This window comes from Pristiophorus japonicus, chromosome 2 (assembly GCF_044704955.1).
Source record: "Pristiophorus japonicus isolate sPriJap1 chromosome 2, sPriJap1.hap1, whole genome shotgun sequence".
Classification (NCBI taxonomy): Eukaryota; Metazoa; Chordata; class Chondrichthyes; family Pristiophoridae; genus Pristiophorus; species Pristiophorus japonicus.
The window spans coordinates 302,220,107-302,243,046 of NC_091978.1; the positions used below are offsets into that span (position 1 = coordinate 302,220,107).

General features: G+C 47.6%; 1 long non-coding RNA gene across 1 annotated transcript; it reads right to left on the reverse strand.

Annotated features, from left to right (window-relative positions):
* Positions 1-14,845: 14,845 nt before the first annotated feature.
* LOC139247480 (uncharacterized) lies at positions 14,846-22,129 on the reverse strand. Its single transcript, XR_011590890.1, has 2 exons — positions 21,691-22,129; positions 14,846-15,988 (listed from the first exon to the last, which is right to left on the reverse strand). It is a non-coding gene; the product is annotated as an uncharacterized lncRNA (long non-coding RNA).
* Positions 22,130-22,940: the final 811 nt, after the last annotated feature.

Consider the following 22,940-nt stretch of genomic DNA (forward strand, 5'->3'; position numbering starts at 1 on the left):
CAATGGGTGTTGTGTCCTTACACACTACAGCAAATCAACACGAGGCACATACTGGAGACAAGGTCATTCTATGACCTGTACCTTTATTTAAAGGACCAAGAAGTGATGTCCCTACGTGGGACCTCCCCTTATATACCTGGATGACCAGGTGAGGAGTGTCTCCCACAAGTTCACCCGCTGTGGTCAAGGTATGCATTTCTCAGGTGTATACAGTGTACAGTGTTGTTCCATAAAGGTTACAGTTATGTGAAGTTACAAGCATGACATCACCTCCCCCCAACATCTTTGGGTCAAAGATTGAGTCTTTCAGGTGGTCGATGCTCTCTCGTGGAGCGCCGCAGTTCGGGCTCTGGTTGTTGAGCCTTGGCATGCGTCTTTGTCACCTGTGGTGCTTCCGGCTCATCCGGGCTGGCCGCAGGGACTGTGCATGCTGCTGAATGTTCTTGTTGCTCGTTCACTGGCAGTGGTGTGGGCAGCAGCTCATGTTCTTCCTCAGGTTCCTCAGTGTCCATGCTGAACCTTTTTTTTACTTGGTCCAGATGCTTGCCCATCTGCCCATTGTTGAGTCTGACCACTATGACCCTATTCCCCTCTTTACCAATTACAGTACCCTCGAGGCACTTGGACCCCACAGCGTGATTAAGAACAAATACAGGGTCATCGATTTCTATACATCTCCCCTTTGAGTTACGGTCGTGGTACTCATTTTGGGACTGGCACTTGCCCTCAACAATGTCTGACAAGACTGGATGAATGAAGGACAGCGAGTTTTAAGTGTACGTTTCTGAGTAGTTCTTCTGGCGGGACTCCCGTGAGCGAGTGCGATCGGGGCCTGTAGGCTAGCAGGAGGTGCGATAGGCGGCATTGAAGGGAGGGTCCTTGAATCCGGAGCATGCCTTGCTTTATGATTTGGACTGCATGTTCCACCTGGCCATTGGAGGCCGGCTTGAACGGTGCTGCCCTGACATGTTTGATGCCATTACCCGACATGAACTCCCGGAATTCATAGCTAGTGAAACACGGGCCATTGTCACTAACTAGGATGTCCGGCAAGCTGTGGGTCGCAAAGACTGCACGCAGACTCTCCACTGTGGTGGATGTCGTGCACGAATTCAATATGATGCACTCGATCCATTTCGAGTACGCATCAACAACAATGAGGAACATTTTTCCCATGAACGGTCCCGCGTAGTCTACGTGAATACGTGACCATGGCTTGGTGGGCCACGGCCATGGGCTGAGTGGAGCTTCCCTGGGGGCATTGCCCAGCTGGGCACATGTCATGCACCTGCGAACACAGTGTTCCAGGTCTGCATCAATTCCCGGCCACCATACAGGTGACCGGGCAATGGCCTTCATTAACACAATGCCTGGGTGTTCGCTGTGGAGTTCCCTGATGAATGCTTCCCTTCCCTTCTGGGGAATGACTACTCGGCTACCCCATAGTAGGCAGTCGGCTTGGATGGAGAGTTCATCCATCCGTCTGTGGAACGGTCTGACCTCTTCAGGGCATGCTCCGTGTGCGGGCACCCAATCCCCAGTCAGGACACATTTCTTAATCAGGGATAGGAAGGGATCTCTGTTTGTCCAGGTTTTGATCTGGTGGACTGTGATGGGGGAGCCTGCACTGTCAAAGGCATCAACAGCCATGATCATCTCCGCGCTTTGCTCCGCTGCCCCCTCAGTGGTGGTCAGTGGAAGCCTGATGAGCGCATCAGCGCAATTTTTGGTGCCTGGCCGGTGCCGTATAGTGTAGTCATACGCAGCCAGCGTGAGAGCCCATCACTGTATGCAAGCTGACGCATTGGCATTGACCACTTTGCTGTCGGACAACAGGGATGTTAATGGCTTGTGGTCCGTTTCTAACTCGAACCTTCTGCCAAAAAGGTACTGGTGTATCTTTTTCACCCCATAGACACATGCGAGCACCTCCTTTTCAACCATCCCATACCCCCTTTCTGCTTGGGAGAGCAACCTGGAGGCATAAGGCACAGGATGGTGTTGGCCGTCATCATTGCTCAGCTGCAACACGCACCCAATCCCATAGGATGATGCATCACATGTCAAAACTAATTTCTTACAGAGGTCGTACAGGGTCAATAACTGATTAGAACAAAGCAGGTTCTGTGCCTGATTGAAAACCCCGTTCCTGACAGTCCCCCCAAAACCATTAGCAACCCTTACGCAGGAGCACGTGCAGCGGCTCCAACAATGTACTTAAGTTCAGCAGAAAGTTCCCGAAATAGTTCAATAGTCCCAGAAATGAACGCAACTCCGATGTGTTGCCGGGCCTTGGCGCGCGACGGATCGCCTCCGTTTTGGATTTGTAGGACAGATCCCGTCTGCGGCAACCCTCCTGCCCAAAAACTCGACCTCTGGGGCCAAAAACACACACTTGGACTTCTTTAGTCATAGTCCTACACGGTCCAGTCGGCGTCGCCCCTCCTCCAGGTTGTGGAGGTGTTCCTCGGTGTCTCGACCCATGATAAGGATGTCGTCCTGAAATATGATTGTTCCAGGGATGGATTTGAGCAGGCTTTCCATGTTCCTCTGAAAGATAGTGGCTGCTGAACGAATGCCAACGGACACCTGTTGTAGACAAACAGCCCCTTGTGCATGGTGATGGTGGTCAGTAGCTTGGATTCTTCGGCCAGTTCCTGGGTCATGTCGGCCGAAGTGAGGTCCAACTTGGTGAACAGCTTGCCGCCTGCCAGTGTGGTGAAAAGATCCTCCGCTCTCGGAAGCGGGTATTGGTCCTGAAGAGACACTTGGTTGATGGTGGCCTTGTAGTCGCCACAGATCCTGACCGAGCCATCCGTTTTTAGAACAGGGACGATGGGGCTTGCCCAGTCGCTGAATTCAATGGGCGAAATTATGCCCTCTCTTAGCAACCTGTCCAACTCACTCTCAATTTTCTCCCGCATCACATACGGCACAGCTCTGGCTTTGTGGTGCACTGGTGTGGCGTCCGGGGTGATGTGTATCCTTACTTTGGTGCCTTTGAAAGTCCCGACGCCAGGTTGAAATAATGACTCGAACTTTTGTAGGACCTGTGAGCATGAACTTCGCTCCACAGATGAAATGGCGTCCACATCCCCCCATTTCCAGTTCATCTCGGCTAGCCAGCTCCTCCCCAAAAGCGCGGGACCATTTCCCGGGACAATCCAGAGTGGCAGTCGGTTCTGAGATCCATTATCTGTGACCACCAACATTGCACTGCCTAGCACTGGGATGATCTCTTTGGTGTACATCCGTAATTGCGTGTCAATGTGTTCAAGTTTGGGTCTGCCAGCTCTGAGTGGCCACAGTTTCTCGAATTGTTGGACACTCATGAGTGACTAGCTGGCTCCTGTGTCCAGCTCCATGCGTACCGGAATGCCGTTTAACAGTACTCTCATCATCATCGGTGGCGTTCTTGTGTATGAGCTGTGGATGTTTACCACCTGAACCTGCTGAACTTCAGCGTCCATTGCTGTGTTCCAGGCATACCGCTGCCTTGCAGACCCCTCTTGTGGTTCATCCACTTCGTAAACCAGCCTCACTGCGGGCTTCCTGCACATCCTGGCTAAATGTCCACTCAAGTTACAATTTCTGCAGATGGATTGTTGAAACTGGCAGGTCTTCGCAGCATGTTTCCCCCCGCTCCTCCAGCATGAGCTGAGATTGTTGTGAACAAAAGAGCTGCTACCAGGCATTCCTCTCTGATTGTCTCTTTGATTACTCTTGAGCATTCTGTTTTTGGGTGTCAAAGGTCCCATCATGGGACATATTGTCCTTTGTGATGGTGTAAATGTCTGTTCAACCTGCCATTGTCTCTGTTGAGGACCCACCCTAGAGTCTGTTACTGCCTGGTTGGTGTCAAATTGCCCTTGCCTGCCTGCGAGGTTCTGAGTTGTGTTTACTATGTTAACTCCCTGCTCCATCGCCACGTTGGGAGCAGAGTTGCGCACATATATGATCTTGGTTTCCTCCTCCCCTGCCATGAAGGTTTGAGCCAACAACGCCGCTGCTTCCAAGGTCAAGTCCTTGGTCTCAATTAGCTTCCTAAAAATCCCGGCATGACCAATGCCCTCAATGAAGAAATCCCGTAACATCTCCCCCCTGCAGGCGTCTGTGAACTTACAGAGGCTGGCCAAGCGCCGAAGGTCCGCAATAAAGTCCGGTATGCTCTGCCCTTCCCGACTTCGGTGCATATAGAATCGGTGTCGGGCCATGTGTATACTACTCGCCAGTTTGAGGTGTTCACCGATCAGTTTGCTGAGGTCCTCAAAGGTCTTGTCCGCCGGCTTCTCGGGTGTGAGCAGATCTTTCATCAGCACGTACGTCTTAGGTCCACAGCTGGTCAGTAGATGCGCCCTCTGCTTGTCAGCCGCTGCCACTCCCAGCCAGTCCTTCGTGACAAAGCTCTGCTGGAGCCTCTCAATGAAATCGTCCCAGTCCTCACCAACACAGTACCGTTCCTCCGTGCTACCGGTGGCCATTCTCTTGCGTCATTGATTCCCGTTTCTCGTCGCCAAATGTTGTGTCCTTACACACTACAGCAAATCAACACAAGGCACATACTGGAGACAAGGTCACTCTGTGACCTGTACCTTTATTTACAGGACCAAGAAGTGATGACCCTGCGTGGGACTTCCCTTTATATACCTGGATGACCAGGTGAGGAATGTCTCCGACAAGTTCACCCCCTGTGGTCAAGGTGTGCATTTCTCAGGTATATACAGTATGCAGTGTTGTTGCATAAAGGTACAGTTATGTGAAGGTTACAAACATGACAATAGGTGTAGCCCAATTACATCGATCTATCTTACAAATAATGTTCTCAGTCTCTAGTCTTTTGAGTTCTTGCTCAACTTTCCCCTTGAGTACATATGGTACGTAACGTGGCTTGTAGTAAACCGATCTAGTGTCCTTCTGTACCCTGACACTCGCCTTGAAGCCTTGGATCGGACTGCCCGTTTCAGAGAACACCTTCGGATACTTCTTGATAACCTCATCCATTGATGAAAATCTCGCTTCCACACAGAAAATCTTACTCCAATCCAGCTTCAGTGAGCTCAACCAAACCGGGAATCAGTCTGGTGAACCTTCGCTGCACTCCCTCAATAGCAAAAATGACCTTCCTCAAGTTGGGAGACAAAAACTGTACACAATACTCCAGGTGTGGCCTCACCAAGGCGCTGTACAACTGCAGTAACACCTCCCTGCCCCTGTACTCAAATCCTCTCGCTATGAAGGCCAACATGCCATTTGCTTTCTTAACCACATGCTGTACCTGCATGCCAACCTTCAATGACTGATGTACCATGACATCCAAGTCTCGTTGCACCTCCCCTTTTCCTAATCTGTCACCATTCAGATAATAGTCTGTCTCTCTGTTTTTACCACCAAAGTGGATAACCTCACATTTATCCACATTATACTTCATCTGCCATGCATTTGCCCACTCACCTAACCTATCCAAGTGACTCTGCAGCCTCATAGCATCCTCCTCGCAGCTCACACTGCCACCCAACTTAGTGTCATCCGCAAATTTGGAGATACTACATTTAATCCCCTCGTCTAAATCATTAATGTACAATGTAAACAGCTGGGGCCCCAGCACAGAACCTTGCGGTACCCCACTAGTCACTGACTGCCATATTGAAAAGTACCCATTTACTCCGACTCTTTGCTTCCTGTCTGCCAACTAGTTCTCAATCCACGTCAGCACACTACCCCCAATCCCATGTGCTTTAACTTTGCACATTAATCTCTTGTGTGGGACCTTGTCGAAAGCCTTCTGAAAGTCCAAATACACCACATCAACTGGTTCTCCCATGTCCACTCTACTGAAACATCCTCAAAAAATTCCAGAAGATTTGTCAAGCATGATTTCCTTTTCACAAATCCATGCTGATTTGGACCTATCATGTCACCTCTTTCTAAATGCGCTGCTATGACATCCTTAATAATTGATTCCATCATTTTACCCACCACTGATGTCAGGCTGACCGGTCTATAATTCCTTGTTTACTCTCTCCCTCCTTTTTTAAAAAGTGGGGTTACATTGGCTACCCTCCACTCCATAGGAACTGATCCAGAGTCTATGGAATGTTGGAAATGACTGTCAATGTATCCGCTATTTCCAAGGCCACCTCCTTAAGTACTCTGGGATGCAGTCCATCAGGCCCTGGGGATTTATCGGCCTTCAATCCCATCAATTTCCCCAACACAATTTCCCGACTAATAAGGATTTCCTTCAGTTCCTCCTTCTTACTAGACCCTCTGGCCCCTTTTATATCCGGAAGGTTGTTTGTGTCCTCTTTAGTGAATACCGAACCAAAGTACTTGTTCAATTGGTCTGCCATTTCTTTGTTTCCCATTATGACTTCCCCTGATTCTGACTGCAGGGGACCTACGTTTGTCTTTACTAACCTTTTTCTCTTTACATATCTATAGAAACTTTTGCAGTCCGTCTTAATGTTCCCTGCAAGCTTCCTCTCGTACTCTATTTTCCCTGCCCTAATCAAACCCTTTGTCCTCCTCTGCTGAGTTCTAAATTTCTCCCAGTCCCCGGGTTCACTGCTATTTCTGGCCAATTTGTATGCCACTTCCTTGGCTTTAATACTATCCCCCATTTCCCTTGATAGCCACAGTTGAGCCACCTTCCCTTTTTTATTTTTATGCCAGACAGGGATGTACAATTGTTGTAGTTCATCCATGCAGTCTCTAAATGTCTGCCATTGCCCATCCACAGTCAACCCCTTAAATATCATTTGCCAATCGATCCTAGCCAATTCACGCCTCATACCTTCAAAGTTACTCTTCTTTAAGTTCTGGACCATGGTCTCTGAATTAACTGTTTTATTCTCCATCCTAATGTAGAATTCTACCATATTATGGTCACTCTTTCCCAAAGGGCCTCGCACAATGAGATTGCTAATTAATCCTCTCTCATTACATAACACCCTGTCTAAGATGGCCTCCCCCCTAGTTAGTTCCTCGACATATTGGTCTAGAAAACCATCCCTTATGCACTCCAGGAAATCTTCCTCCACCGTATTGCTTCCAGTTTGGTTAGCCCAATCTATATGCATATTAAAGTCACCCATGATAACTGCTGCACCTTTATTGCATGCACCCCTAATTTCCTGTTTGATGCTCTCCCCAACACCACTACTACTGTTTGGAGGTCTGTACACAACTCCCACTAACGTTTTTTGCCCTTTGATGTTCTGCAGCTCTACCCATATAGATTCCACATCATCCAAGCTAATGTCTTTCCTAACTATTGCATTAATCTCCTCTTTAACCAGCAATGCTACCCCACCTCCTTTTCCTTTTATTCTATCCTTCCTGAATGTTGAATACCCATGGATGTTGAGTTCCCAGCCCTGATCATCCTGGAGCCACGTCTCTGTAATCCCAATCACATCATATTTGTTAACATCTATTTGCACAGTTAATTCATCCACCTTATTATGGATACTCCTTGCATTAAGACACAAAGCCTTCCATGCTATGTAGTCTCTTGGGATTTCTGCTCATAGCTTTGAACGCTGGACTCATAGCTTTGAAAGCTGGTTTACCCTTCAGTCGGCATGCCTTTGCAAGATGCCCAGTCTTCCTGCTGAAGAAACACTCTGCCTTCACGTATGGACAACTTTTAGCAATGTGTTCTCCCAGGCACCTATAGCACGACTTCGACGCTCTGTTAGAATTTCCAGTTTCTGAGACTTTGGGCCCACACCATCTTTTACTTTGAACCTGCAGGTGATTTACCTCGGTTGATTGAAGACCATAATTGTTATTTAATTCTCGGGAATATTGTTCAGCCATGCTCATCGACCTCGCTGTCTGACAAGCAATCTCAAAAGTCAAGTCATCCGTCGTCAATAACTTCCTTCTGATCGTATCATTTTTCACCCCACAAACAAAATGATCCCGTAATGCTTGGTTTTGAAAGTTTCCAAAATTACAGTGCATCGATAGTTTTTTTAATGCTACGTTGTTGTCACTGATACATTCATCAGACTTTTGATTCCGAATCCCAAAACGATAGCTTTCAGCAATTTCTAACGGTTTGGGGTTATAGTGCTACTCCAGCTTCGTTAAAATCTCTTTAAGTGTTGTGTCCTTTGGCTCGTCAGGCACAAACAGATTTACAAGGGTTTCAGACAATGCCGGACCTGCCTCCGATAAAAAGATTGCTTTCTTACGTTACAACACAGCCCAGTTCTGGACTGCATTGTCTGGAACTTCGATTATGTTATTTGCAATGAAATACATTTCTAGATGATCCACATACGCTTTAAAACATTCCCGGTCATGTCTATATTCCCCCAAATATCCAATTACACCTGCCATTTTAATCTCTAGCTGTTCACACCTTGGATTTTGTAGCTTTTTTCCAAAGACAGAAACTTCCAAAGTCTCTCTGTCGGCTGGCTGAATTCTTCCCCCAACAAAATTTAAGCTTTAAATCATCCGAAAAATCCCATCTCATCACCAAATGTAATATATTCACAGAGCACAAGCACACACAGCTTCCTACATGGCAGGCAGCTCTCTTGGAAGCCTCCCGAATTTGCCTGGTTCTGTTTATTATTAACTCTGCAGTTGCAGTACACAATACGTCTACATCCACAGTGTGGAGCTACAAACATTACAAGCTTACAGACATTACAAACATATAAAATCAAATTAAAATTTGGTTGCCAGGGGTGATGATGCACTCCAGTTCCTCCGGCGCCCACCTGTCGCAGAAGTCCACGAGCACGTGCTCCATCTCCAGGGACACCCTGGCTCGGATGTAACCACGGAAGAGAGGCAGGCAGTCGGGCTGAACGACCCCCTCGACCGCCCGCTGCCTGGACTGGCTGATGGCACCCTTGGCCGTGCCCAGGAGCAGTCCTACGAGGAGGCCCTCAGACCTACCCGCTCCCCTCCGCACAGGGTGCCCAAAGATCAGGAGTGTGGGACTGAAGTGCAACCAGAATTTGAGCAGCAGCCCCTTCAAATAATGGTCAACAGCTCTACATCACTTTTCGTTGTGAACAAAAATAAATGTTAAATCAAGTGCCCCCTGATTAAAGGGGGGACACTCAAAACAGTCTTCAAGTGCCCTTTTTTGTTTTTTGGGTTTTGTTTTTTGTTTTTTTGTTGGGGTTTTTTGTGTTTCTTTGGGGGGGCACTAAAACCATAAATTATACAAGTGCCGCCTGGCTTAAAGGGAGGGGACACTAAAACCTGGCACAATAAAACAAATGAATCTTTAAAACATATAAATTCAAATTAAAATTTGGTTGCCAGGGATGATGATGCACTCCAGTCCCTCCAGCGCCCACCTCTCGCGGAAGACCGCGAGCGTACCGGTGGACACCGTGTGCTCCATCTCCAGGGACATCGCGGAAGAGAGGTAGACAGTTGGGCTGAACGACCCCCTCGACCGCTCGCTACTTGGATCGGCTGATGGCCCTCTTGGCCGTGCCCAGGAGCAGTCCTGCAAGGAGGCCCTCGAACCTACCCATTCCCCTCCACATAGGGTGCCCAAAGATCAGGAGTGTGGGACTGAAGGGCAACCAGAATTTGAGGAGCAGCCCCTTCAAATAATGGTCAACAGCTCTACAACTCTCTTAGTTGAAGACAAAATAAACAACTAAATCAAGTACCCCCTGATTAAAAAGCGGGGGGGACACTCCAAACACTTTTCAAGTGCCCTTTTTTTTTTGGGCACTAAAACCACAAATTATACAAGTGCCCCCTATAAAAGGAGAGGGGGACACTAAAATCCGCAAAAAAACAAATTAAACTTTAAAACATATAAAATCAAATTAAAATTTGGTTGGCGGGGATGATGATGCACTCCAGTCCCTCCGGCACCCACCTCTCGCGGAAGGCCGCGAGCGTACCGGTGGACACCGCGTGCTCCATCTCCAAGGACACCCTGGACCGGATGTAAGCGCGGAAGAGAGGCAGGCAGTCGGGCTGAACGACCCCCTCGACCGCCCGCTGCCTGGACCGGCTGATGGCACCCTTGGCCGTGCCCAGGATCAGTCCTACCAGGAGGCCCTCAGACCTACCCGCTCCCCTCCACACAGGGTGCCCAAAGATCAGGAGTGTGGGTCTGAAGTGCAACCAGAATTTGCGGAGCAGCCCCTTCAAATATTGGTCAACAGCTACACAAACCTGTGCGCCTACTCACTGGTGCATACATTACAGCTGAAATCAGTTTACTCAGCACAGACATGGGCTGTTTCTGGTTTATATATTTAGTCCTCCATCAGACAATGGGCCAAAATTGCCCCTCTCCTTAAGGCCTGTTATTATCGCAAATCGGCGGCCATGCTGTGGAGTGGAGTGGCCGCTGACTTTTCCTGGAATGGCCACTGCTAACCTAATTGCCCTCTTGAGTTTTCCCAGTGGTGCCCCGATCCCGCACCACTGCTCCGCTGCTGCTGATGCATCTTAAGCGTGTCATCACTGTGCGCACCACTGATCTAAGACCCCAACGGCGACATTCCCCCCTGAAAATCTTCGAACCGCCCGGCGGTGCCAAAACAAACTTTTTCCCAGTGGTCCAATGAGGTTGTGGCCTTCTTCAGTGGCGATGCGGCTTTCCTTAAAGGGGAGGGCTCAATGCCGCTGCTGCCATGTTTTTTTTTATCGGCCAACTACCATGTCGGTCCAACAATTATACCCCGGGTTCGGTCGGGCTGCCAATAGGCAGCATGTCAGCCCCTCTTAGGTGCCAGGCCACTGGCCCAACCGAAACCCTACCTGGTGGCCCAGTGGCCCGAAGTTTAAAAATCGCGGAGGCTCTCCCCTTTAAGTGAAGGGGAGAGCCATGGTGACATGGCACCTTGATGACGTCACCGCGGCGGTCATTCCGCCCCTCAGTTGCTGTCACCGCCCCTATTATGATCAAGTTCCGGAAGCATGTAAAAAAAAAACAACGAAGAGCTAAATGTCGCGCAAGAGTCGACCTGAACCGTAGCTGCGGTAAAAGTATCGAAACAGGGTGGGAGCACCCCATTTCAGGCGGGGGGCAATTTCTATCCCACTGTCTTTAGCCATGAGACAATTGGAAGAACTTAGTATATCTAATTGTAACTATTCTATACCTTTTGATAAGAAAATAACTTCAAGCCCACTTGCTTACCTTTTCTCATTGAGGGGAATTTCAACATGGAGGAGTGCATGGGTTTGGTTATGTGTGCGGAGGCGGGGGGGAGGGTGTTTAAAACAAAGAAAAATGAAAGCACGTCAGCAAGCCAGCTCTTACGCCCCCCCCTCCCCCCCACCCCGAGTTCTGCATGTTACTCAAGTGCGATCCGCTGTCTGCGCACAACCCCATCAGGAGAGGCAGGTTGCCAATTAACACATGTTAAGCATCGCACCATCATCCCTTTTGTTTTTTTTATTGCCTTCCACCCTATCATAGACCTTCCCTTTTGTTCTTCCCTCCCCTCCCCCTTTCCCTGCCTCTGCACTTGCTTATAACCTGTTACATAATAGAAACATAGAAACATAGAAATTTACAGAGCAGAAGGAGGCCATATCGGCCCATCGTGTCTGCGCCGGCCGACAAAGAGCCGCATGGCCCTTGGTCAGCAGCCCTAAAGGTTACATATAAACCTATGAATAATGATGGAAAGGCAAAGAGCACCCAGCCCAACCAGTCCGCCTCACACAACTGCGACACCCCTTACACTGAAACATTCTACATCTCTAACTTTTTTCAGCTCTGATGGAAGGTTATCAACCTGAAACATTAACTCTGTTTCTCTCTCCACAGATGCTGCCTGACCTGCTGAGTAGTTCCAGCATCTTCAGTTTTTATCGTAAGTATTTTGCTCCATTTCTGTGCCGGGCTGCTGCCACGGGACCCCGCTCCCTGGTAGTCTAGTGATGGCCCCTTCTCCCTAATGCAGAGTCTACAGCAAGCCCTTCCCTTTAATGGAAGGGGAGGGCCTGTGTTCCTGCCAATGCTACATGCCTCTCCGTGTAGTGCTGGAAAACCTGCTTTGGTTAGCTTCCCGGACCCGCCCCCGAGAGGAAGTGGAGCGCTGATATTTTGTGTTCCACTGCCTCTTGGGGTCAGTAAGCCCAATATAGCTCCCGGGGCAGGACTTCTGCGCCTGGCGCAGGAAGTCCCGCTTCGCAGCTTTTACTGCCACCAACTGGGGTTGCTATGCAATATCACGCTCACAGACTTCTGAGTTTAACGTTGGGTCCATTTTTTCCCAGACTTCCTGAAACTCGTTAATGAAAGCAAGGCGAGAACACAGCAGCAATTGAGGGGTCAATCAATCTCGTGGAAATATGGCAACAAATATTCAGTACTCACAGCTCCTTTCTTACCTGCTGGCGGGAAAGGTTGTTCACAGTACACAGCTGACAGGTTACATTTTGCACTTTGGAGGTTTGTTCCATCACATCAGGATGGTTGATGCTTTGACTGCCTTAGATTGGACCTCAAATGAGGAGCAGCATGACCAGCAGTAACACCAGCACTAGCAGCCTGCTGGTCACAGACCTGTAGCTGCACAGGAAAGAATGGAGCAGCAGAGAGGGGAGCAACAGAGTGGGGAGCAACAGAGAGGGGAGCAACGGAGAGGGGAGCAACAGAGAGGGGAGCAACAGAGAGGGGAGCAACAGAGAGGGCAGGAACAGAGAGGGGAGCAACGGAGAGGGGAGCAACAGAGAGGGGAGCTGCAGAGAGGAACAAGGTGAAGAATTCAGATCCTCCTTGGCCGATTCGGAGAAGGAGGAAGATGAGGAAGAGGAAGGTGATGAGGGCAATGCACCCCTAGCTGCTTACATTGCTGCCTGGAATGCCAAGAATTACTTTATTGACGTAAGTTTCACTTAGGTTATGCCAGTGAACCCATGTCACAAGGAAAAACAGCAACCACTCTTCCTGCCCCACACACCCCCAATTTCCACTGACACAAAGAAGTCGTGCAACCAACAAACCACACCTTGAACATCTTCCTATTGGTCCCCTTCAATTCATGTCTTCACATTCATCATTGGACAAGTTAAAAAGAGACTTGCCACCCAGCAACCAAGAATTGGCAAGGTGGGAAAGTGGGTAAAAAATAATAATATTTATGTGATCTAACTAAAGAACAGAAACTTAACAACACAACATTTTCTCATATACCCATGTGCATAGCCTTGTGCAACTACAAAATCTTATTCTTTATTTTCCTACAACTCCTGTGGTGCACCCGCTGTGGCTTGAGCAGAGGTAAAGGCAGGCTGTTCAGACACCTGCTCTGACGGTTGAGATGCTCCTGGCTGATGTCCTCTGGATTTTGGAGCACATGAGCACCCTGCCAAAGACTGCTTCACCTGCACATGTGCAGGGGCAGACTCGGCCAGCGGGAGCCAAGGCAGCATGTGGGCACTGACTGAGGGGGTGGGGCAATGGGTGAGGTGGAAGCACTTTGAGTGGAGTCTTCACTTACGCCATCATCCCGCTCATGGTTCCGCTGCATTTCACTGCTACCATTGTGCTGGAGAGCACTATGCAGTTCAGTTGGGCCCTGTAAGGTCAAAGCTAAAATATCTGTCATCCTAGTTAAGGTGGCAGACATGGTGGCATCTGTATGATCATGATCAAGGCATGCATGGACTTATTTAACTGGATCAGTTGATGTTCCACAGCACTGACCAGTCTATCCATGCAAGGACACATCATCTCAATAGCCTGTGACATCAACCCACTCATGCCACCACCATCTGTTCTTGCTTAGAAAAATAATGATGAGTGATCTTCAAGGTAAGTGGGTGTGAAGTGTGATGTGATGGTGTAGGCTTGAGAAGACAGAGTGAGGGTGTGGGGTGATGCGTACAACAGCATGTAGGTGAATGTGTAACTGTACTCACCCCTCCATACTCATAGCAATCATGGTGATTATGCTTGGAAGGCCTGTCAGTGCATAGCAAATTATCTGCTGCTGGTCAATGCTTTTTCTTTTCGATGACGGCCCCCGGGATACGGCTTCTGTGTCCAGCTGAGCAGAGCTTCGAGAGGGTTGTGCCCTCTGATGCAGACTCTCCACTTCTGACCCTGCCACCACCGCTCGATTCGTGTGATTCAGGAGGTCAAGGGTCATCATGACATGCGCAGAAGAGGAGACAGAGAGAAAGGGAGCTGAGAGGGACTGAAGGCATGTGTGGGTGTGGTGTGGCTGCTTTGGGAGGAGGAAGGGAAATTTTGAGCTTTAAAGCAAATAGGGAAACACAAATTAGCTGTTACCAGCCAGATATTTGCCCGAATTTGGCCTATAATGGAGGGAGAGGAGGAGGCATCACAGCACACTGTGGAGACTGATGCTGGCGAGAGCAGTGAGCTTGGAGAGTGGCAAAAGAGCGAGGAGGTTTTCGGATGAGGCAAATGCCTCCCTCCTGCAGGAGGTCGAGACACGCTGGGGTGATTTGACACAGGGAGGACGTGAGAAGCCTACCTCAAAAGCGTACCAGAAGATATGGGCCGAGATAGCAGAGGTGGTCTCGTCGGCGACCAACGAGGTGCATGAGGGAAACCAACTCGCAAATGATGGAACGACCTTGTAGGATCCGCAAGAGTAAGTATTACATTTATTTACATGTACTTATGTATTTATATAATTAGATTTGTAACAGCCATGAGTGACTATCAGCAGATGTGAGGTCTTTCACTTTTACCGGGAATGTTGTAGTCAAAGCCTGCGGTCACGGTGCACGTCTTTAGGTAAAGAATGATAATTATCATAATAATCATGATTACATCTGTCGGTTATGTGTTGTATTGTAAATTCCTGGATTCTTTTACCTCAATCTGGTTCAGTAAAATTACTGAGACGAATACCTCTTGTGCTTTGAACAAAGCAGTCTTTATTTTACCGGCCGGTAAGACCTATCAGACAGAAGATATACTCTCTCGATAGAGCGTACACACTCCCTACGGATAAGTGAAGTTACATCGTAAAGCGACAACAGTTATACATTCTCGGCAAAAGATAACAAGATAGGGCTAGAGTGACATCCTAGTTCAACCTATCTCTTTTGGTCCCTCTTTCCCTTTGTCCACTCATAAGCCGACCTAAGTATGGTCTGATTTTAAACAAAGACCTTCTGTTAATGTTTCAGGTTAATAACATGATTTAATAAGACCTTGAAGTTTTTCTGCAAGCTGTGGGTTTTGTTTCAATATGTGTTAGTGTTGTAACATTTCGCAGTCTCGAGTCCGAGATGTCATGGCTAGTCCTCCATGAATTCTTTGTTAGCTTATACTGTCCCTATACAATTCCCACGTTCTCAACTTCAATGTCTCTATACATTTAAACATTAACATTCCCCCCTTTTATCATTCCATGATAACACTTAGGATCATTCTAGGAGTAAAATGTATGGGGAATGTGAACACACCCAACATCCAGAAAAGTTCCCATTTTGCGCATAAACATAAGACATGTAGCTCTCGTCTCTGTCTCCCCTCCCATGCGCCGAAACTGTCATATATCAACACTATTATACAGACTGTGGCATACAGACAGCTTCATCTTATGGCTCAGGATTCAGATAAATAGTCCAATTATTTTGCTGATTAAAAGAGTTCAGTTTTTCCGTCTCTCTTCTCAGGTCACCGTCGGTGTAGCTGGCTGTCTATCACTACGGGTAAAAGTTCAAACTGGTCCATGTTCCAATTGGGATGCCAACGGCCTTGTTCAGCTATGGAGAAGAGGAAGTCTGGAACAGAAACAGGAATTAGAATAACCAGTAAAATAGGTTCGTTAGGGGGTGGTGAGCTTGCAGTGGTGCAGGTGAACCCAGGCACTTTTCCCCTCAACCTTGGCTGCAGTGGGGGTAGTGAGTAACACCTGAAAAGGCCCCTCCCATTGTGGCTCTAATCCCTTCCGAATCCATACTTCCCTGGTGCCATGAGGGACAATTCGGGTAAAACTGGGAGGTCGAGGTGAGCATCTTGAACCTGGTTGTGAACTAGTCGCAGAGCCTGAGTCAGAGAAAGAACATAGGTGGTCATCAGTCATCATCTAGATACCATATTTAGGAACAATTTCCCTCATTAACACCTTAACAACAGTTTGAGCCTTATTGTCCAGGTTAGGGCAGGCTTCAATCCATCTGCTAAACACATCCACTATTACTAACACATATTTGTAACACTGAACTTTTTGCAACTCAATGTAGTCCAACTGAAATGTCTCAAAGGGACCTTCGGGTAGGGGCGTTTTACCCCAATCACAGGGGACTCCCTTCCCTGGATTATGTTGCTGGCCAACCAGGCAACGACTACTGATGTTCTGGGTGAGCGCCTGGAGTCTAGGGTGCCACCAAGTAGCCAAAAGTGTGTCACTCGTGGTCCTTGCTCCACAATGAGTAGCAAAATGTATACATTCAATAATCCATAGAGCCAACTTGTCAGACATGCAAGTCTATTCCGCGGGAGTGGTCCAGAGTTTAGAAACATTGTCATAAGTACATGCATAATATTTCCACAACAGTTTATCTTTTTCAGGAGCGTCCTCCTGTGCTTTTATAACATCTTGGATGGTTGGCATTGGTTTTTCCGAGGCTAATTTATCCTTCGCAGGATTTTTAGTCTGACTCATAATTTTGGGCACTACCATCTGTTGGTCATGAGAGGCCTGTTTGGCCTCTTGGTCAGGACAATGATTCCCTATATCAACCAGAAAATTTCCGGTAGTGTGGGCAGTACATTTGACAATGGCAATGCGTTTGGGGAACATGAGGGCTTGCAACAAATCAGATAATAGCTGTTTATGAGATATCTCATTCCCCTGTGAGGTTAGGAATCCCCTATTTTTCCATAATTGTCCGAAATCATGGGCCACCCCAAAGGCATACCTAGAGTCGGTATAGATATTGACTTTGAGATCTTTGGCCAAGATACAGGCTCGGGTGAGGGCGAATAGTTCAGATTGTTGGGCAGAATAGGCGGTTTCAAAAGCGGCAGATTCCAAGACCTGATTCTCCTGGTTTACTATGGCGTATCCTGAGATTCGTGTATCTTCTGGATTAATAGAAGTACTTCCGTCAACATACATAAACAATCATGACTGGGTTCTTCCTCATCTTGGGGTGGCTCAGTAAGAATACAGTCTGGATCTTCCATTGGTACATCAACTAAATCTTCCCTGACTGATGTGGCCTCTTAATTTAAAGATAAGCAATCATGACTGGGTTCTTCCTCATCTTGGGGTGGCTCAGTAAGAAAACAGGCCGGATTAATTGCAGTACAGTGTCGAAAGGTCAGTTTAGGATTGCCTGTGATTTCAGTGGGTTCTGTCGGATAGAGGGCCAGTCCACATTGCCCTGCACTGGGATCTCAATTGGATCAATGGGAGTATAACCCACTTGGGAGGGGTCCTCTGCCCACACATGAGGATCCACATAGTCAGGTATGTCCGAGCCAGTATGATGCTGTAGAGTCGTTAAGACCTTCTCGGGGTCCTCATGAAATTGGACTGTTCGACCATGTTTTACGATTTGCACATCCCGGCTGGTAGGGTCAGCCTCATCTATGGCCTTGTGTACCATAACTCCCAAATCTTTAGCATGGTGAGGGGCTAATACTTCACGAGCAATATGCGGTGCCATTGTTAGGGGCTGTTTCCACAGATTCTTATCCACTTCCACAAAATCTGCCTCTCTTTCCAGTCCAGTCACTCTAGCCCTTAATAGAATTCCCTTCACTTCCCCTTCGTGATCCTGATAAAAGTTCTGCAGGTCCTGATTCTTTCCACTGGGATCGTATGCTAGGGTCACGTGATAGGGTGCCTGCGGCAGGTCCAGAGACCACCACTGAGGGGTTCTAGTGGTATAATACTGCCGCTTAAGGGTTTCCTGTTTTACAATAATCCCATCATCTCCACACTCCAAATGCAACTGGAATTTGCAGAGGAGGTCTCTAGCCATCAAGTTACAGTCCAGATTGGTTGTGATAACAACTCGATGTTCCACCGATTCTTCCTGGTAACCCATTTTAACCGGTTCTGACACTGGGAATGTCAAGATTTGTCCCAGGAATCCTGAAAGTTCCTGTGTTTCAGTAGAGGCAGGGAGTTTAAGCTTTGATTGTACAGAAGACATGAAGGCTCCCGTATCTATCAAAAAGGGTTGCCACTCATTCAGAATGGGTTCGTCGTCCTGGGAGGATCCCTGCACAATCAAGCTGCGTAGACAATCGGGGGACAATTGACCAAAGGGGTTGTTCTGGGAGAAGTTAGTGTAAGATCCTCCTCTCCCCCCCTTGCCCCCCTCCTCTTCCTCCTCTTCCTTTTCCATGCTGACGGTAGGGGCAATTTTTATTCCAATGTCCTTCCTGCCCACAATTAAAACAGTCAATTCCTCTTACCCAGTCCCGGCCTCTTCCCATACCATGCCGGGGACAATAGGGAGGTTTATTAGCAGGGCTCGGGCCGTTTGGTTGTTTAGTATAACCGTATCCTTGCTTATCCATCCAATCCTGTATGCAACACTGCGGTTCTATTGATCCCTCCTCCCGAGATGGCTCTTCCTTTCTAGTCACGTATTCAGTCTTGACCCGGGTTGGGGGCGCACCTCCCCCCTCCCCTTTCTTTTCCTGCCAATAATATCTAACTGCCCTTTCCATTTGTCCGGATAGCGTGAGCAATCAAATAGTTGTTCGAAGATCACATAGACATCTATAGTGGGGTGGTCTGCAGCTTGTTGTGCATCAGGGTTTGGCATTGGTCTGACAGGGAATTGGTGTCGGGACTTTGGGATCTTGGAAATCATTTCTAGGTCGGAGGATGTTTCGGAGCTGTCTGACTGCTTGACAGTTCTGCGTCTCGATCGGCGGGGGTGTTTGCTATGTCTTTCACAACTTGGACTGGTAGATTGACTAGAAGATTTATGGGACTGTCTGTGAGTGAGATATAGTTCTGCCCTTTCGAGTGTGAGATCTGGTCCTTTCGGCTATATTGCTTGTGAACTGGGGATCCGAATCGCTATCAGAGGATGAGGAGTCAGTTTGGGTTTGTTGCTTTGGTGGTATGGGGTTATTTTTAACTCCTCTCGCCGGAGTGTAAGGTGGAGGGTGTTGGGAAGAGGACTGGAGCAAGGGGCCAGGGGGTGCGGGAGGCGCCGTTGGGCGCTGAGTCAGTGACCACTCATCAATTTCATCATCAGCCTCGGTTAACACAAAGCCAGCCATTTTACTACGTAGTCAGTCAATACCTTTCTCAGAGGTCCCAGAGGATCTCTTAGTAAGTTTCTCGTGCGCGCATTCTTTTTTTTTAAGACGTCTACAGTTTTAACATGGGTTCCCTCCGTCAATGAAAGTCCTAATTTAATAGCTTTTGTTTGCCAACTTGACAGAAGTGATGCATCTTTAAAAACATTTTTTTGACAATCCCTGTGCTTTCTTGCTACCTCTACGCTTCTAAGGATAAGGGGGAAGCCATTTAGGACTGAGATGAGGAGGAATTTCTTCACCCAGAGAGTGGTGAACCTGTGGAATTCTCTACCACAGAAAGTTGTTGAGGCCAATTCACTAAATATATTCAAAAAGGAGTTAGATGAAGTCCTTACTACTAGGGGAATCAAGGGGTATGGTGAGAAAGCAGGAATGGGGTACTGAAGTTGCATGTTCAGCCATGAACTCATTGAATGGCGGTGCAGGCTCGAAGGGCCGAATGGCCTACTCCTGCACCTATTTTCTATGTTTCTATGTTTCTATATTAGTGCCACCTAGAGGTCATTGATCATCTCCTAATAATTTGTTCAGGGCTCCTGATAATTTTCTAAAGTCTTCAGCTCTTTCAGGGAATTCCTCACATAACTTTTGTAACGGACTACCCGCATCCGTTGTTTTATCCAATTGATTACCCATTATCGTGTCGTTACGCGTTCACGTAGTCGTGCGATTTAAACAAACTTAAAACGAACAGACTTTACTGAAAAACAGACTTTACTGAAAAACAGACTTTACTGAAAAACAGACTTTCTAATCTAACACACAGCCGCGTCGCCCCGCGGCTCACGTCTCCACGCGATTCCATCAAAACACGCTTGACAAACTCAACACACAGCCGCGTCGCCCCGCGGCTCACGTCTCCACGCGATTCCATCGAAACACGCTTGACAAACTCAACACAAAACGACTTACAGAAATCAGCACTGACTTTCGAGGTTCGTGTTGCTGCGCGTTCGCGTCGGCCCACGTTTACTCGCTCGCGCCGCCGCACGTCTCGCGTCACCACGCGTTCCATGCTGCTGCGCGTCTGCATCAGCCCTCCTTCACTCGGCCGCACGCTCGCGCCGCTGCGCGTCTCGCATCGTTGCGCGTCAGCGCCGCTGCGCGTTCGCGTCGGCCCTCCTCCTCTCGGCCGCACGCTCGCGCCGCTGCGCATCTCGCGTCGTTGTGCGTCAGCGCCGCTGCGCGTTCGCATCGGCCCTACCTTCCGAATTGCTGCGGGATTTAAATTCAATCAGAGCCTAGACGGGCCAAGTGATATACAAGGTCGACGTCGTACCTGAATTGAACACCTATCCTCTATTTAATTCCCCATAAGCCTTATTTTATTCCCTGTGAGCCTAATTTTCTAAATTTGATTTCTTATGAGCCTTATTTAATTTCTTTTAGTCTCCAAATTTCCCTATCCTTTCACGTCACTGCGCAGTTTAAATTCAGTCAATGAAAGCCCTAATTTAATGGAGTTTTTCTGCCAACTGGACAGGAGTGATTTATTTTTTTTTACTGCAGTGGAATTTTTCTCATAATTTAAAATCTCAGAACATTTTTTTTTAGCACCTATTTAGTACGTTACTTTTTTTTGTCTTTTCCATAACTAGAGAGAAGTCTGGCACGTAGGCTGTGGACTGCTTTTCGTTATCTCAATTGTTCCAGCCTCAAGGTCACATTATTTAACGTAATATTTTTTTTTGAATCCTTTTGAATCTATCTCAGTTGTTTTGCTGTGCCTTCTCTGAATGTTTTCTTTCAACAAGTTTTTCTTTTTTTAACCACCGGGACCATGTAATTTTTTCTTTTTTTTTTCAACAAACCTATCCTTTGTGCATTTCCTGGCTCCGTAACTTATCATCCGAATATACGTAATTCAAAAAGGTTCACACTCTTAAACTTCCCACATACAGGACAACACTACGAAGGGTTAAAACAAACTTTCATTCTGTTTGAGATAAAACAAACCACAACTCCCCGGCTTTCTTTTTACAGTAAAAATCACAGAAGCATTTCTCATTTAAACAGACATTCACAAGAGTCTCTTTTCTTTCCTATTAATTTTTGGATCCATGATTGATCATCTATCCCTATCTAGCTCTAACTATAACCTATCTTTCCAAGTCGCCGCTTGGTTTGCGTCATCGCGCAATTTCCCTATCTCTATCCCTATTCTAAGTTTGAAAGGTATTCACCAGATTGTCCTGGATCTCGTTCAGACACTACCTGAGAACCAGCGAGTGGCTAAACTTTCCTCAGACTTTTGAAACCGGGGGAAACTGGAGCAGTATTGAAATCATACTCACACCAGTGGCCACTTTCCCCTCGTCTCGTCCAAGGCTAGTCTGGCTCTTAATTCGCAAGTTTTCGGCAGTCGTCTGTTGAGATCCCACTTCTGACACCAAATGTAAATTCCTGGATTCTTTTCTCTCAATCTGGTTCAGTAAAATTACTGAGTCGAATACCTCTTGTGCTTTGAACAAAGCAGTCTTTATTTTACCGGCCGGTAAGACCTATCAGACAGAAAATATACTCTCTCGATAGAGCGTACACACTCCCTACGGATAAGTGAAGTTACATCGTAAAGCGACAACAGTTATACATTCTCGGCAAAAGATAACAAGATAGGGCTAGAGTGACATCCTAGTTCAACCTATCTCTTTTGGTCCCTCTTTCCCTTTGTCCACTCATAAGCCGACCTAAGTATGGTCTGATTTTAAACAAAGACCTTCTGTTAATGTTTCAGGTTAATAACATGATTTAATAAGACCTTGAGGTTTTTCTGCAAGCTGTGGGTTTTGTTTCAATATGTGTTAGTGTTGTAACATTTCGCAGTCTCGAGTCCGAGATGTCATGGCTAGTCCTCCATGAATTCTTTGTTAGCTTATACTGTCCCTATACAATTCCCACATTCTCAACTTCAATGTCTCTATACATTTAAACATTCACAGTATCAGTGTCTGTGACAGTACCTAGCGATGAGATCATGCAATGATCTCATGCCATGTCGTCGTGTCACCTTTTACAGAAGAAGCTATCGACGATGAGGTCCGTGCAGAGGCGAACGGTGGGGGGCCACCAGTCCCCAGCGACATCACTGAGATGGAGGAGCGGGTGCTCGCACTCATGGTAAGCACACCCGGACGCCCACGCAAGCATCTGCAGACCCTGAAGTGAAGCAACGTGAGTAAAGTTTACACCATTACGTGATGTAAAGTCAATAGATACCACACCCACTCATATCCGAACAATCATATATGATAGATGATTTCTAAAATTGTCCTAGAAATAATGCTGGCCCAATGAAAATCATTGCAATGTGCCATGTGTTGATGGTCATGAAATATGATGTCTGCGATGATCTTGATAGCGGTGGTGTTTTTGTCATGCATATGCTGTGTGTAGCGCTGGAATCACCTTGTGACCCTAGCACCCCCTTCTCCTCTAATAACCTCACTTGTGTTTTGCAGCTAAGCCAGCAGCGTGGCCCCAGGCAAGACCACAGAGGCCAGAAGGTGGGGGCACGGGGCCAAATTCGCCAAACGATCCTACATCTGGTGCTGAGGAGCTCCGATTCCTGCCATCAATCCTGTTCTCTACGGATGATAGCGCGGACTTCGAGGAACCTGCATCGCCACGCTCCAGAAGCCATTCCAGCCCAAGGTCATCGAGTGCTCCTCCGGTCATTCCTGCCTCCACTCTGGAGGTACCAGAC